Source organism: Dasypus novemcinctus, chromosome 4, assembly GCF_030445035.2.
Source record: "Dasypus novemcinctus isolate mDasNov1 chromosome 4, mDasNov1.1.hap2, whole genome shotgun sequence".
NCBI lineage: Eukaryota > Metazoa > Chordata > Mammalia > Cingulata > Dasypodidae > Dasypus > Dasypus novemcinctus.
Genome location: NC_080676.1, coordinates 122,756,746 through 122,762,482, shown reverse-complemented (window position 1 = coordinate 122,762,482; position 5,737 = coordinate 122,756,746).

Here is a 5,737-nt window from a genome sequence, read left to right as displayed (position 1 = left end):
ATCAGTTCATAATTGTATCTCCCAGGTAATAGAAAACAAAAAACAAAAGACAACTAATATCTGAGATACAAATCCTTTTACCATCACAGAATCAGAAAAACTGTTTCATTAACAGTATGTGTCGCTTCCCTCATATTAGTGTTTTTTTTTTATTTGGGCCCTCTGAGGAATGATTTCAATAACTTAACATATATTCAAAGGATGACTATTTCCTTTATATTTCTATAAATGTCCAGGTGATTGTATTTGTTGTTTGCTTGCCCCTTTGTTTTCAAGCCGTGGGGTGCAGCGATGCCCAGAGATGTATTCACCAGATGCAATGGATATGTCATGATGATGGGGGAGAGTGTTACTGTGGGGGGAGTGGTGGGGTGGGGGCGGTGAGGGTGAATGGGGACCTCATATTTTTTTAATGTAGTATTTTTTTTTAAATGAATAAATTGAGTAGAATTTGGGGAAAAAAAAGAAAATATTTTATTGCAGTGTAAAAAAAAAAAAAGCCACATGCTACTTGACCCTGTTTTCATGATGTTTATAGAATCTCAAGTGCAATATTAAAACAGATGGTATTCATTTTAAAAAAAATAGGTTTAAAAGTTATTCAAATATGAAATAGTAGCAGAGCAGTGATTCTTAACTTTATGTTAAAAATATCAGCAATAACAACTGTATAAAGAGTACATGTTTTCTTACTATTACAATATCTAGTTGAAGATAATAATTTAATGATTTTTCAGTGAGGTTTAAGAGTAATGCACTTTTGCAAATGAAAAAGATGAAAATATCACTAAGAACTTAGCCCAATCACTTCTATGGCTCTTTTTAAAATTTTGCCCCAGGATATGCATTCATTTATTCATTCATTCACTCAGCAAACATTAATTAAGTACTTACTATGTACTAGCAACTTCTGCACAAGATAGTCAAGAGCATATATTGAGCAAACATTAGATTCTTACGTTCATACAGTTTTTTTTTAAACAACCAAAGTTCTTTTTTATTCTTTCATTCCAATGCTGTGCTTACAGACATCATATTTCAAAAGACTTAGCTAATAAATGAGATTGCCAGGGATAAGAAATAAAATTTCCTATTAAAAAATGAGCCAGATTACGTATATATTATACAATTGAAAACTAAATTTCCAATCATTTTATGGTAGAAGCAGACTTTCTTTTTTAGTTTCAGACTTTTACATTTATCCATATTCATTGTTCTCACATAGATTTACATTTGATTTCTCATTCCCAAATCCACATTGTCATGTAAATTGTTTATTTGAAAATTTGGATAACTCCTGATTCTAGGGCATACACTGTGGATTTATAAGTGTTAAATAAACACACTATAAAAGCATACCTCTGTGAAAGGTTTCCTAAGTGGTAAATTATTCTGGCATATCTAATAAATACTAATGGCCTATGTCTAGAAAGTGGTGCTCATTTATTCAGCCCAGTAATCTTGTTGACATGATATACACTAAGATATTTAAAAGCAATCTGGTGAGCTCACAAATAGAGTCATTCCAGCTTTTTAGGACCACTTGAGCGTTATATGTCATGGAAAGAAGTAGATATTCGTATTAATTACCCTACTTACATGCAGAATCTCTCAACTATCCCTGAGTTCAACATATGGGTTGCTTTGGGTTTGAAGTGTGCTCTGTGAACATGGCTACACAGGTTGCTTCTAATATCTGGGATTACTGTTGCATTTGTATCTGAGGCTGTGTTAATTTTCCCCACCAAAATAATACAACAAAAAGTGAAAACATGTATTTTCAAACACCATTTTACAAATGCATTAATAGATTACAACACCTCAGTAATAAAGTGGATAAGTAGAGACTTTACATTTTAAAGAAAAAAGGAAGACATTTTCTCATTTAACTGACACATAAGGAGAGTTTGTTATTTTTATATGGCTCCTTTCTTAAATAAAAAATAATATAGATTTTCATATTGACTCCTCTTTCTAAATTGTTGAACTTGGCTATTTTATTTCCTGTTGCCCATAAATTATAATCTTTCCAAGAATTTCAGAAAAGGACAAGCAGAATACATGCCAATCTACTTGTCTCCATAATATAGGAAAATGACACCTTTTCTATATGTACATTGAATAAGGAAGGAATAATAATAAAAAATGGGGAGGGGACAGCTGTTTGCTATTACTTAGATTACTGCTATTGCTCATGAGAAGCTTTATAGTCAGTAAGCCTTCTAAGGCCATGGAAATAAAAGAGGAGGGAAGACAATATTGATATGGCAAATTGCTCTTTATTTAAAGATGCTTTTTAATATGAATATGCCTTTATAATCTCTTAATAAAGAGGGCACACAGAGATAAAAATAAAATGTCAGAACAAAAATGTTCTTTTCTTTCCTGTGAATAAATTTACATGTCAGTCAAGTATCTGTCAGAGCAACTGCTGAATGAGTGACATGTCTTAAGTAAGTAAAAGCATAAGGACAGTAACTAACAAGAATAACTAAAAGGAGAAATGGCAAAATTGACAGCCTTGTGAGTGAGGATTCTTCTCTACCCACAAAATATATTCAGTTAGACTAATGCCTCCAAGCAACCAAAGAGATAGTGACAAACTACCAATTATCATGGAAGAAAATGTAAACAGAAATGTAAATGCTGATGTTTGTGTTCTTCTGATGAAGAAATCAAAACTGTATGGTAAGATTACTTTTTACCCATGGACTAGAGATTCATTAATGTTCATTAATATTCTGTGATATCACTAGTTTCATGACACTATTTTTCTTTTGTTAGGATGAGAGTGTCTTAACTGACCTTTCTTAAAAAAATTTTGGAAAACCATTTTGGAGATTATCTAATATGTTGTTTACGCAAAGAAGATGGGCTACATGGAGGTAACCATACACGAAAAGGATTCTTTTGTCAATGCATATTCAGAATTCTATAATCTTCAAGTTCTCAAACTTCATGTAGAAATACAGTAATGCCACCCTACTTTAAAAGGCTGCATATTTTTAATATAGTGTTTAATTTTAAATGCCTTTTTTTCCTAGTGCAGTTCAAAGTGACAATCTTTTCCTGTCGCAAGCAATATTTGATTTGAAATTTAAAGGTTAAACATTTTATGACAGCTTTACATACCTTTACCTTAGATTAAAAAGAAAAAAAAATCATTATTGCAATTCAGAATATGTTCTTTTATTAGAATGTAATTCTAGTAAAATTTACATTTAAAATATTAATATTAATAGTTAACTCTTATTACCATGCTTGCCATGTGCGAACTTCTGTCTCGAATTTTGCAGGATTTTCTTTTAATCCCACTTAAACCTAGTTAAGAAAATGTACAGTTAAAATAGTTTCTTTATTGAAGATTTTTTAAAACTTTGATGCCTAGTCCTTATTTTTCATTCAAATGTTTTTGGTTTAATTTTCAATTGCTATGAAAATCACTTGAAAATTAGAGTTGTCTTGATCCATTTGTATCCTTAGCATCCAGCACTGTGCTATGCACATACACTAGATCTCCAAAGCAGTTTTGAATTAATTAATGTTAGGATTTCTTTACTTTCCTCTCAAAGTTCCTGCGATAGGTAGTATGCTTTTGGCTGCAAACCAACAAAAAGTGACTTCAACAATAAGGCCACTTCTTATTTCATGTAACGAAAAGTCTGCAATTCCAGGACTGATTCATTTAACAGCTCTAAAATGTTGCCAAGTGCTGAAATTTTCCCCAGTCTTTCTTTTCTGCCATTTTCAGTGTGTAGATTTTGTGCTGTAGCTTGCTACAAAAAATGTAACTTGACTACAGAAATGAAGGCAGCTTATAGAGCATCAGAAGCAAACACCATACCTTCTATCTCACTTCTAGAAGAGCTTAGTATATGTCTCCTCATGACCCCTTGGCCAGAATTATGCTACTTCTCATTACTGTGACAAATTCCTATTTTGGGAGGGGGTGGGGGTGGGAGTGGGGCGAGGGCTGGAAGGGATGTGAAAGTGGGAACTACCATAATATCGAACTGACATATATTCTGCCTTGCCTTCAACTAAATCTCCTGGTGTTTTTGTTCTAATTCGTGTTGCTAAACTAAGCTTTCTGATTATAACTTTAAAAAGATACTTGGTTTGGGGATGGTGAGGAAAGGAGGGAGAGGGAAGAATAGGTGTAACATAGGGTACTATGGGGACATTGGAATTGCCCTGCATGACATTGCAATGATGGATACAAGCCATTATACATTTTGTCAAAACCTATAAAATTGTGTGGTGCAAAGTGTGAACTATTAATATGATGCAAACTGTAGTTCATGGTTAGGAGCAATGTTTCAACATGAGTTCACCAAATATAACAAATGTTCCACATTAACAAAAGATGTTTTAAATGGAGGAAAGTGTGTGAGGGGAAAGGGATGGCATAGATGGGAATCCCCTATATTTTTAATAAAAAAATAAATTATTAAAAAGACACTGGAATTGACCCAGAGGTGGCCAGATCCTTCTCTCTAGCTGTTGTTAGCTGATTAACAGGGGTATTTCTGTTTGACCATTATTGTTTTGCTTCAAATCCACATGCCTAGTACTAATTTAACTGTTTTGGTTTAGACTAATAAAAATATATTACCTGGGACCTGGGAAATTTTCTTGAAGCCCAAGTCTACCTGACATTAAAACTAACTGCTGGAACATGGGGCATTTTGGGGGCATTGGAATTGTTCTGCATGATATTGCAATGATGGATACAGGTCATTATACATTTTGTCAAAACTAATAAAATTGTGTGGTGCAAAGTGTAAACCATAACGTAAACCATAGACCATGGTTAGTAGCAATGCTTCAATATTTGTTCATCAGTTATAACAAAAGTAACTTTTCTGTAGTCTAAAACTTCTTTAAAAATAAAGTTAGACTTTATCCAAGTTCTTTATCTATCCTTTAAACTCATCGCTATATGCCATTCCCTAGTAAGGGACCATGACATTATATTGGGCTTCAAATTTCGGGGAGTTCTGGATCACAGAGTGTTTCAACAATGGCAATGGAGGGATACTGGTATGGGATACCAATGACAGATGATATATGATTGACAGGGAGCTGTACAGAACATATGTCCAGGGTGCATGGTAATGTTTGGATATACTCATAGTGGCAACAATTAAAAATCACAGTAGGGGGGGTACTGGGTTCCCGGCCAGTGGTGCTCTGTCGTGGTCCCTAGGGGAGCAGCGACAGTCTCCCAGGTACAGTGGTGGGGACCGGGAGGGAGTGAGGGTTCAACAGTGAGCCCCTGATACTAATGACTATGCTTGTGAGCTGATAAACCCAAAATAATAACAAGGCCTAGAGCAACTTTGTGCCTGGGAATTTCCTTCTGTCAGCCTTCATGTTACTCAAATGTGGCCAGTCTCGAAGCCAAACTCAGCATGTAAATGCAATGCCTTCCCCCCAGCGTGGGACATGACACCCGGGGATGAGCCTCCCTGGCAACGAGGGACCACTATCAACTACCAACTGATGATGCAACTGGAAAATGACCTTATACGGAAGGTTCAATGCGGATCAGCAGAATATCCATGTCTACATAAAATACCATGACTTTAAAATGCTGTTTGACCTAAAGTAAGGGGGAAATGGAAAGGAGAAATGAGTTTATATGGCTACGAGTTTCTAAAAAAGAGTCTGGAGGCTGGCAGAAGGTTTGCCCTCATGCACAACTGAGCAGAGTCAGAGAGACAGATAAAGCAGA